Raw genomic sequence first — 12,454 nt, forward strand, 5'->3', positions numbered from 1 at the left:
TATTCTCTCACTGACTAAATCACATTGTAAAGTTTGTTTCGGTATCAAACTGATGGACAAAACTGTAACTGTATCAACTTTGACACAGCATCACAATGAGTACGGAGTCTGTGTTGCTGTTTCAAGGTTTATAAGGGTACACTTTCACTGCACATCGTGCACGTCCTCTTTTGAATCTCTTCAGATGTATTTGGTTGCAATTTTCTGCATGGGTTGGGCTGCCCTACCAGCCAATGTTGATTTCCCATGTTGTCACTTGCTGTACTGATCACACATTTTCTGCCGCGATATGATTAAGGTCGCTTCCGGTCTGTTGCTCATAAAAGCCGTTGCCTGCATGGATAGAAAGAGAGAGAGAGAAAGAGAAAACTGAAACTGAACTTTATTACAAAATGATAGAGGTTTTAGGCAAAGAGAGAGAGAGAGAGAGAGAGAGAGAGAGAAAAGAGAGAGGGAGAGTAGTGCGGTTTAGGGGAAGGGTAGAATCGGCGAAGGAAGTAAGGAGGTGGAAAGAAGAAACGGGTTCGTTAAGCGCAGTTTAATGTGCTGGTAATAATGCTCCGGCAAGCCACTTGAATTTTGATAGCCCGGAGCAGCCACTTCGCTCTGCTTGTCAAGGTTGTTTATCCTGTAATCTTCAAGTAATAAGCGTCACAACTCTCTCTCTCTCTCTCTCTCTCTCTCTCTCTCTCTCTCTCTCTCTCTCTCTCTCTCTCTCTCTCTCTCTCTCTCTCTCTCTATCTCTCTCTCTCTCTATTTTTCTCATGAAGGAAAAACCACTCCGGAAAATGAAACTTTGAACTCTGGCATAACCCTCCAAGAGGTTAAGGCAGCTATCGATCATTTAAAAGCCAATAAAGCTGCTGGACCCGATGGAGTCATACCAGAAGTCTTCAAATGTGCACATGCTCATGTTATTCCTTTTTTGGTCCAACTGTTTAATGCTATTTTTTCCTCTGGAGTTTACCCTGAAGCGTGGACTGAAGCCATAATCCACCCCTTACATAAAAAGGGCGATGTACATACACCAGATAATTATAGAGGTATATCTTTGTTAAACATCTGTGGAAAGTTGTATAGTTTCATTATTAATAAGCGTTTATCGAGTTGGGTAGAAGAGCAAAATTTACTCGGTGATATACAAGCAGGGTTTCGGAAAGATCACCGCACCGTTGATCACATATTTACTTTGTTCAGTATGATTCAGAGGCATTTGCTGAGGAAAAAAAAAGTTGTACGTTGCTTTTATTGATTTTCGAAAAGCCTTTGATTTAATTTCCCACTGTAAGCTCTGGCCTATTTTGCGCGGATCAGGAGTTGAAGGCAAGATGTTACAAGCCATCCAAGGCATGTACGTAGAGGTTACATGCCGAGTCTCAGTGATTATTAAAAATAATGGTCGAAGTTAGCGGATCATGAAAAATGCGAGCTTTAGCTTCGTACATTAGAGGTGTGTAACCTCTTTATTCCTCCTTTCTTCAGTTATTCAGTTCTTCAGTTATTCAAAGAAAAGAGGAGTTTTTTTGCGAAAGTTTGATCGAATCCTATTCACTCAACCAGTCAACCTGCGCAGGCGATCGATTAATGCGCGGTTGTATAGTTCCGTGCAAATCATTCTATTCTGTTAACACTTCTTGTCAGTTTTCCTATTTTGGACTAAAATCAAGTACACAAATATGCTGTTATTCTGCTGTGGCGGCAAAGGCAGATATTGTGTGTTCTGTATATGTTTTGGTATCGCTTAGGATAATGTTCTTTCGTCAAATGGGACTAGCAGACGAACTTATGCACCCGTGTTCCAACGTTAAAAACTGTATGAAGTTCAGTTTTCTGGGGAAAATAGTGTATGAAACCGCTTTATGTTGTTTAAATTGATGAGATGTGTGCATTTGGTTGCGTGTGATCTGTTTATTAAATGAAATATTGTTGAAAAGTGACCGTCGGATTGCAGTCTGTTGTCGAAGAAACTGAGTGAAAAGAAATTTGAAAGGGGAACTACTCTTGTCGCTAGACAAAGTATGAGAGTTACTTGCCTTGGGAATTTGCTTGTGATGAACGTTTGTGTACAGCAGACCTAGATTCAGAAAACAACCAAACTCATGGATTGTATATGGAGATTCATGTGTTCAAACCTGTAGTTGTTAATTTAAATGCGGTATGTTTGTATTGTTTGCTCCAGAGATGTAGGCCTATACTTCGTACATTAGAGCGTTCGGAACTTTTCAGTCGCAAAAGTAGTACCGACGCAGAACAGCTTCTCAACCCATTGCGCTATCGAGGATTCAGGCTGTTGCTGGGTCGTTATTTGTTTGGTTGCCGGGTGTTTATCGAAAAATAACTAGCTCTACACGTTTACAGAGGTAAAGAAGCAGAGGGGGGAATAAAGAAGAGTTAAAGGCCGAGTAAGATATGGATGTAAACTGACCGACGCCTTTTTTTGTCACAAAGGCCTCAAGCAGGGGGAAATAACCAGCCCGCTTCTTTTTTCCCTGTTTATTAATGATCTGGCGTCGGAAATTATTTGTAAGGGTAAACATGGAATACAGATGCTGCCTGACTTACTTGAACTATTCATTTTGCTTTTCGCTGATGATATTGTTTTATTATCTGATACCGTGGTTGGATTACAAAACCAACTGAATATCCTTGCCCACAAAGCTAATGACATGGATTTAGAGGTTAACCTGGAAAAATCAAACATAATTATTTTTAGAAACGGGGGATACATTTCTCAGAACGAGAAATGGTTTTTCAACGGCGTCAAGATGAAGATAGTAAGCTCTTATAAGTATTTAGGACTTGTTTTCACTACCCGCATGACCTTTTCAAATGCTCTTAATGATATGGCATCCAGGGCTAAGAAAGGTGTTTTTGAGTTATTAAGAACATTATGGAGACTCGGTGATTTCTCCCCAAACCTGTTTTTGAAACTATTTGATGCTCAGATACAGCCTATCCTGTTATATGGTTCAGAAATTTGGGGTCTTTACCCACAAACACAGATAGAGAAGATTCACACGTTTGCGCTTAAAAAGATTTTAAACGTGGCGCCAAGAACACCAAACGACATAGCATATGATGAAACTGGTCGCTATCCGTTGTACATTTTTTCTCATGTTGCATGTATAAAATATTGGTTACGCCTAGTCAAGATGAATGATTCCAGACTCCCTAAAAAAGCTTATAATATGCAGTTGTATTTGCACAGGCAAGGCAAGTTTTGTTGGACATCCCAAGTAAGATTAACTTTGTATAAATTTGGTTTCGGATTTGTGTGGGAAAACCAAGGTGTGCAATGCGAGAAAGCTTTTTTGAAATGTTTTAGACATAGGTTAATAGATTGTAATATTCAAAATTGGCAAGAGCGCATTAATACCAGCGCAAGGTTTGAGGTTTACCGCGTATTTAAGTTATCTGTTTGCATGGAAACGTATTTTACTTTTGTCAAAAATAAGCATATAAGAGATGTACTCATTAGGTTCAGAGCGGGCTTGTCCGAATTACGCTCACATAAATTGAGATACTCCCCACATACCCTACAGGACTTGTTTTGCCCATTCTGCAAAAAAGCACCTGAGGATGAAATGCACATTTTATTTCACTGTGATGCATTGAACGATCTTCGCTGCCAATACTTACCCTTTAAATACACGTCATATCCTTGTTTGGTTTCCTTTCAGTTGATAATGCAAAACAAGAAGGGTCTCCATGATTTAGGCAGATTTATTTATTATGTTAACAAACGCCGTGATTTACTTCCTAAGGTGTAACAGAATGATTTATTTTGCTTCATGTCTCTCTGTTTTGCTGATGTGGTTGAGTGCATTGTGTAGCTGCTGGTTTTTAAACAACTATGTCCTTTGATGTATGTTGTAGTTGAGGATGTATTTGATGAGGCTCCAGCCATCCCCTGTACATACCCATACATGTATGTATGTGCGTGTGTGTGTGTGTGTGTGTGTTTGTGTGTGTGTGTGTGTGTGTGTGTGTGTGTGTGTGAGTGTGTGTGTGTGTGTGTGTGTGAGAAGGAGTGAAAGCCAGAATGTTTGTGTGTATGTGTGTGAGAGTGGAGAGAGAGAGAGAGAGAGAGAGAGAGAGAGAGAGAGAGAGAGAGAGAAAGAGAGGCTGTCATGTTTGATATATGCACCGGTTGTAACGGGTCAGTTGGCCTATACAATAAACTTTCTGAGTTCTGAGTTCTGAGTTCTCTATTTTTCTCTCTGTTTCTGTCTGTCTCTCTCTCTCTCCCCCTCTCTCTCTCTCTCTCTCTCTCTCTCTCTCTCTCTCTCTCTCTCTCTCTCTCTCTCTCTCTCTCTCTCTCTCTCACACACACACGCACACGCACACGTGCACGCATTAACTCACGCTCGCCCACCCCCCGCACACACATACTTCTTTTCTTTTCCTCCTTTACTCTTCAAGTTCTTTTCGCGCGCAAAGACCTCCCCCCACCCCCCACCCCCAACCTCCAACCTGCCCATACCATCATGACCACCATCCCTTTTTGCCTTCATTCCCCTTTTAAATTCGTTTTCTTCTCCATCGCAAGCGATTACTGAATATCGATCTTCCAATGATGAAGACCCAGACTTGAATCAAGAGGTTTTGTGGATCCTGAAAAAGCGTTTGATGGCCAATGCTTCCACGGCCGCTTCTTGTGTTTAAATGCACTTCGTGTCCTTGAACTTAAGAACTTAGCTAGGAATTAGCTGATTGAAACTTTCACAAACTTTTTTCCTTTAAAGATACATTCCTGCTAGTTGAAATTATCTTGTAAGCCAACCCGGATTTTTTCAAGGCTCTGGCAAGGGATAATGGCATACTAACACCCCCCCCCCCCCCCCCCCCCCATAGGAAGAAGCGAGGATGACTTTTTTTTCTTTTTTGGGGGGTATGAGTCCAAATGGGATGATGCCCAAAACCTCTGATCCCGTTTAAAACTCTTGGCAGATTTGACGTGTAGTACGTGTGCTCTTTGTACGGGCAAACTTTTCAAGGGGAAGATAGATTTGTGCAGCAAGTAGGCCTATAGTGCGCTGGCACAGTTTTAAGAGGATTCGAAATGACGAAGTTTTTAATAAGCGCATTTCAGAAGGCAATGACATACTTTGCCAACAAAGTTTATCAATCTATTGATACCTCCTGTTGTTCTGATGAGATAGCATGTCAAACGAGCTGGATGATAACCGCGTCAAGAGGATTCCGAATGACACATTTTTACAAAGCGCATTTTGTTGGGGAAAAAGACAATTACATATCTGTCCCACTCAGTAGTTTACTGTATTCAGCTGTCTTGAATCATCCTGATATTATCCCATGTCACATGAGCTGGATGATAGCAGTTTGTTGTGCAGCAAAGGGGAGCTTTTGGGGGGTCTGTTGCGCGAGTAACATAAACGGATGAGTAACATCAGCTGCCGGTGTCAGACAGATATGTAATTTTCATTTCTAATCAAATGCACTCAAATGTATTTGATTAGTATTTTTGGTTTGTTTGTTTGCTTAACGCCCAGCCGACCACGAAGGGCCATATCAGGGCGGTGCTGCTTTGACATATAACGTGCGCCACACACAAGACAGAAGTCGCAGCACAGGCTTCATGTCTCACCCAGTCACATTATTCTGACACCGGACCAACCAGTCCTAGCACTAACCCCATAATGCCAGACGCCAGGCGGAGCAGCCACTAGATTGCCAATTTTAAAGTCTTAGGTTGACCCGGCCGGGGTTCGAACCCACGACCTCCCGATCACGGGGCGGACGCCTTTCCACTAGGCCAACCGTGCCGGTTTTGATTAGTATGGATTTCCCATTACAAATAGACGATTTTTGCAAATAACTCCGTCGGGTTTGTGGGGGTTTTGAAAGAGTGAATACCCTTGCTTTCCCTTTGACAAATAACTTCACACGTGCTTCTGTCCACGTGTTTTCGACACACCAATCGCCAGTGATTGGCCCTTCTAATTGTTATCCGAGTAAAAAGCAAGGGAATTCACTCTTTCACAACCCATACAAACACGACACAGTTATTTTTGGAATTCGTATATTACGACGGAGCTGACATCCCTGCTGCCACGAAAGTGCAAGGTGGCCAAAAACGTCAAGCCTAAAACGAACACTCTATATATGGACTTTGTACAGGACTGAGAACGATGCGTCCGAAGATGACCAGCAGATCCGCTGTAAGTGGCGAAGAATCATAACCACTCAGCGTGTCTGAGACCTCCTCGAAAGACATATACAGTAGAAGGGATTACTTCGTAAAGCTCCGAGGCTGTGAAGGGCTCGGAACCTGAGACGACTCAAAGCGGAACGTAAGCCTTGTTTATCTTCCACTTTCCCCGTCTGGTCGCAGCCATTGGTAAGAAGATTGGTGATGCTGATGTCGACTTGGATCTTGCTTTTGCTGTCTACTGCACAAGTGTCAGGTCCTCCAACCACCCAGATCCTCATCTGTGTCCTGCACCCACCCACCCACCCACACAAAAACACGCCCCCCCTCCCCCCCAACTCCTCATCTTCACCTCAGGAAAGCAGCCTGGCAGTTATTGGTTTCACATACCCTGAGCGATGCAGGGATGCTGCTAGGATTTATGTTCTTCCCCAAAATATTTCAAAATGGAATGAACAGTTTCTGCAATCTTCGAAAGCTTTGGGTGCAGTCCCTCGGTGGCGTCGCCTTTCCTCCAAACTACACACAGAGGGGGAACATTCTCATTTCCACGTCAATAGTCCCCCCCACCCCACCCCCACCCCCCCCCCCCCCCACCCTCATCTTTTCCCCTATGGGCCCCCTTTTAAATCCTCAGAGAAAAATTACAAAGTATACCTGCGTTTATCAGCTTGGCATTTTGTCATTTCTCAAAATCAAGTGGGTTTTTTTTAAACCCCAGGTAAATTTCGGTTTGACAGGCTCCGACTGATGCTTACACCACAAGAGTCCCCTCACCCTTCCCCCTCAAGACCCCCCCCCCCCCCCCCCCCCCCCCCCCCCCGAACAACCCCACCATCACAGACAAAGGATAAAGCAACAAGGCAGTTATCGGCTTGACATTTCTTGTGGTGATGTTTTTGTAGGGCTATTGGGCAAGCTACCGTTTTTGAGAGTCTGGGCATAGCCTTGGGCACAGTAATAGCGGCACAATCGGATTGGGTTAGATCTGAAAACTCTGCTGAACAATCCCTCTCAATGCGGTCAATGCGCATGCGCCAATCTTGGACTTAAAAAATGGGACCCTTTGACCGAACGAACCATGGGTTAGGGTTAGGGTAAGGGTTAGGGTTAGGTTGTTCACGACATGATTAATATCCCCATTTTAGCGCATGCGCATTGACCGCATTGAGAGGGATTGTTCAGGCAGAGTTTTCAGTTCGTGACACCGGTCTGAAGATAAATCAGCTCGAATGAGAAGCGACAAGTGGGATTGAATGATAAGGCTTATTATTAATGTCAAAGGTCAGTGTGTGTCAAAACTAGTAACAGTGCCAACAAATGAAAAAAATGTTATGTGTATGGTGTGGTAGAAGGTAATATATCGTTGGTCTGCAACTGCATTATCATCATCATCATCATCATCATCATCTTAATCATAACTGAATATATCAGCCCCAACGCTGCTAATTATAATAATAATAATAATATTAATAATAATAATAATAATAATAATAATAATAATAATAACGGGCATTTATAAAGCGCCTTATCAGAAGTTCAATGCGCAAGGAGGTCGGGGCCAGAGGAATACGGATCTGGTTTTGGCACCTTGTTTTGTAGAGAAATAACCAGATGCGTAAGCCGATTTCAAAACAGTTAGTCAATCTGTCGTCCTAAACATCAAAAATGAACTGTAAAGGTCCTCGCCGAGACTCTGCTGGCTGACAGAAACCCGTCGACCGACAAAGCGCTGTCTCGGAATCATGTACACTTGGGACCTAATTGACAGAAAATGGATTCTCGTTCTTTTTTTTAGCTCAATATCAATTCAAACCAAATACATCACATTTTATATACATACATACTTTTTGTTTCAAGAACAACATTATTTTAAATGCAAGAGGAGGGCTCATAAAATCTTGAAAACATTCGAAAACCTGTTAACCGGCAGCCGGTACACCAGAAAAGATATACTCTACCTTTTGAAAGCAGCTGACCATGCCGATACAATTACTGGTCGTGTCTAGTCGAGTGCTAATGACCATCGTCAGTATCAAGGCTTGGTTAGTGTGGACGCAGCTTTCAGTGCTAATTTGCTCTGATGGTCATCGCGGTATCCGACTTTGTCCAGACGAGGTGAGTAGTAAAGTGGACTCCCCAACACACTTGTAAAGACCCCTCCAATAAATGACTTTAAGACCCTCTTTTCTAAGATTTTCTGTTGAAAGCCTGTGTAAGTGTACCCCCATTTTAAGACTTCCTCCTTTGTAGGACCTGACTTTCTCACATTTGATGAGGTCTCAAAAGGGGGGTTCCACTGTACTTAGTTGTTGTACATTGGCCGGTGTAACACGACATTTTTACTCCACGAAAACTTTACTCCGGAGTAAATATTTCGTACGAAATTCTTACTCCGAGTACACTTTTCGTACGAGAAAAGAACTCTCCAAGGCACACAAAAATTACTTCCTCCACGAAATTTTTACTCCCCATTTTTTTTTACTTCCAGTAAAAATCTCGTGCGCTAAAATAAGTGATCTCGCGCACACGAATGTCGCGCTACCCTCCTTCCACCCCTTCCACCACCAAGCCAAACAGGGCACAAGGGAGTAAAAATTTCGGACACCTGGCATGGGAAGTTAAATTGCTCGTGTTGGGGTGAAGTAATTTATTCGTTATTTATTCGTCAGGGGAGTAACATTTTTTGTACGAAATGTTTACTCGGAACTCACCTGTCTTGGGGAGTAATTTTCTCGTGCAATGGGGGAGTGCTTTTTGAGTCACTTGAGAAAAAGTGACTCTATGTAATCGGTCAGTGTTAGTCTGTCCGGCCGGCCGTCCGGCCGGCCGGCCGTCCGTAGACACCACCTTAACGTTGGACTTTTCTCGGAAACTATCAAAGCGATCGGGCTCATATTTTGTTTAGTCGTGACCTCCAATGACCTCTACACTTTAACGATGGTTTCGTTGACCTTTGACCTTTTTCAAGGTCACAGGTCAGCGTCAAAGGAAAAATTAGACATTTTATATCTTTGACAAAGTTCATCGGATGTGATTGAAACTTTGTAGGATTATTCTTTACATCAAAGTATTTACATCTGTAGCCTTTTACGAACGTTATCAGAAAAACAAGGGAGATAACTAGCCTTTTCTGTTCGGCAACACACAACTTAACGTTGGGCTTTTCTCGGAAACTATAAAAGTGACCGGGCTCAAATTTTATGTGAACGTGACTCATTGTGTTGTGAATAGCAATTTCTTCCTGTCCATCTGATGCCTCGTATAATATTCAGAACTGCGAAAGTGACTCGATCGAGCGTTTGCTCTTCTTGTTTCGTAAAGGGAGTAAGTTTTTCGTACGAAATGTTTACTCCGGAGTAAAAATCTCGTGGGAGTAGTTTTCTCGTGTTACACCGGCATCAGGGAGCGCCGTTAGTATTAACTCATTAATCTAACGCGTTTGCTTGTAGCTCTGTCTGTCTGTGTGTTGCTATGCCTGTGTGTCTGTCCTTCTCTTTGTGTCTATCTGTGTGTGTGCTTCTATATGATTGTACCTGTGTGTCTGTCCTGCTCTTTGTGTCTATCTGTGTGTGCTTCTATAATTATGATTGTACCTGTGTGTCTGTCAACCTGTGTCACTGCTTGCCCGTGTGCATGTGCATGCCTGTGAGAGTGTGTGTGATTTCCTGGCCGCATGTCCGAAATTAATGTCATTCTTATCACGAACAACATTTTCCGTACGTGTGTCCGTCAGTCCCTTTAACCATTCTCTCTCTCTCTCTCTCTCTCTCTCTCTCTCTCTCTCTCTCTCTCTCTCTCTCTCTCTCTCTCTCTCTCTCTCTCTCTCTCTCTCTCTCTCTCTCTCTCTCGGTGCACACTCTCTCTCTCTCTCTCTCTCTCTCTCTCTCACTCTCTCTCTCTCTCTCTCTCTCTCTCTCTCTCTCTCTCTCTCTCTCTCTCTCTCTCTCTCTCTCTCTCTCTCTCTCTCTCTCTCTCTCTCTCTGATACACTTTGTAAAAACACATCCAAAAAAATATTTCAGTTATCAAAAATCAAACACTTTCTAGACCTTCGCACAAGAAAACTGTTTTTTCAGGCACATATTCAGTCAGCTATTGACTATGCTTCCACAGTGTGGGACTCTGCAAGTGCAAATACTTTGAAACACTTGGGCAGTTTACATAGACGAGCTGTTAAATTAATTATTTTAAAAAATACATCTCTTTCCGTGACTGATTATAAACGATTGCAAATTCTTCCTATCAAAGATAGATTTGCATATAACAAAGGTGTGATGATGTATAGAATTATGTCAGGGAATGCACCTACACTCATTGCCTCTAATTTCATAATAAATCATTATAGAAAATGTAACAAATTAATTACCCCAACTCCAAGAATTGACCTGTACAAGTCGAGTTTATCACATTCTGGAGCAATTATGTGGAACGCCATTCCAAATATAATTAAATTACGAATTCATGAAACATCATTCAAGGAATATTACATGCTGTTTCTTTTACAAAACTTATAAGAAATATTATCAAGCAGCTGGCAAAATATAACTGTACTCTCTGATTATATTGAAAAAACATGATTATATATAATTCATGAAGGATTTTTTACAAACACATATTTCTCTGTTATATATAATTTTCAAGCATTGCCAAAGAATCCTAATGCATCTTAAAATGTCTTATTGGTTGCTTGACATGTTAATTATGGTAAATATGTCATTTGTACTATAGTTAAACTTATCTTTTATTTCTTCTTGTTTGTTACCCCTCAATGGGCGAGGGCCGGATGAAAACAAGCATGTATACATTGCTTATTCTGTCACCCTCGTAAAATAAATTTCAATTCAATTCAATTCTCTCTCTCTCTCTCTCTCTCTCTCTCTCTCTCTCTCTCTCTCTCTCTCTCTCTCTCTCTCTCTCTCTCTCTCTCTCTCTCTCTCTCTCTTTCTCTCTCTCTCTCTCTCTCGCACCCTCTCTCTCTCTCTCTCTCTCGCACCTTCTCTCTCTCTCTCTCTCTCTCTCTCTCTCTCTCTCTCTCTCTCTCTCTCTCTCTCTCTCTCTCTCTCTCTCTCTCTGTGACTTCGTCAGATTCTTCGTCTGCTGCGTGAATGGTCTAAAACTCCCACGTACACTCATGTTTTTGCGCGAGTGTGTTTTTTTCCCCGGCCAACTGTGATCAGAGATTGATGGAGTCTTGAGAATGTTTGAGGCCCCAACTATCCCCCAGGCTCAAACATGAAATCACGGAAGTTTTCCATTACACCGTTGGTAGGAATGGCATTTTCTGCATAACATGTTGTCAGTTCCGCACCTGCTCTTAGTTGTCTTTTTTTTCAAACAAAACAAAACAAAACAAATCCTTAGCGTGCAAAGTAATTAGCGAGAAAGGTGAGTGTTTTAGACGAAATTACCCACAGCATGCTTGGGGTTCAACAACCTTTAATAGGCTAAGGAAACTTGCAGCGTCAAATTAGTGTTGGCAACATAATGCACTTAACAGACGTTGGCAACACTGCGGCACAGGTCTTGTTTTCTGGTAAAGAAACTTACAGCTTAATGATTGCTAATTTTGGTTTTCCAAAGAAAAATTGAAAATAAAAGACAGAAAGCAAGAAAGAAAGAAGTTTGGGAAAACATATGCATGGCTGTTAAACACTTGTTTTTAATTCTTTTTTTCGCTCATGTATAACAATAGAACAACAGCACCGCCAAGGAAGAAAGAAAAATACACTATCACAAAACGACAAAAGGTATACATGCACAAAACACGTCCAACTAACACGTTCATTTTCTATCCTATTTCCGATCTTTCCGTGAGGAATATGAATACTAGTTCCTCACAAAAATAAAACATGTTCTCTACCTAGTTCTGAATCGTGTACAAGACCATACCCATTATATCAATATAATGATATATTATTTCTGAAATCCAATTTGTTTGTTTGTTTTTGCTTAACGCCCAGCCGACCACGAAGGGCCATATCAGGGCGGTGCTGCTTTGACATAATACGTGCGCCACACACAAGACAGAAGTCGCAGCACAGGCTTCATGTCTCACCCAGTCACATTATTCTGACACCGGACCAACCAGTCCTGGCACTAACCCCATAATGCCAGACGCCAGGCGGAGCAGCCACTAGACTGAAATCCAATACCGAAATACAGGCAAATAAGCAAGCTTGTGACTTAGCACCCTCGCAAAAACCTGTATCCTGAGACAGTAATCATGTACGATTAGTCCACGCATGTACATTAGCAAGATCTAGATCAGCACTTTTCAGGA

General features: G+C 42.1%; 1 protein-coding gene across 1 annotated transcript in view; it reads left to right on the forward strand.

The window, feature by feature from the left end:
- LOC138968755 (uncharacterized) overlaps positions 1-12,454 on the forward strand; it is a 63,017-nt gene that overhangs the window by 24,033 nt on the left and 26,530 nt on the right. The window lies entirely within an intron of this gene.

The sequence above is a fragment of the Littorina saxatilis genome, linkage group LG1 (assembly GCF_037325665.1).
Source record: "Littorina saxatilis isolate snail1 linkage group LG1, US_GU_Lsax_2.0, whole genome shotgun sequence".
NCBI lineage: Eukaryota > Metazoa > Mollusca > Gastropoda > Littorinimorpha > Littorinidae > Littorina > Littorina saxatilis.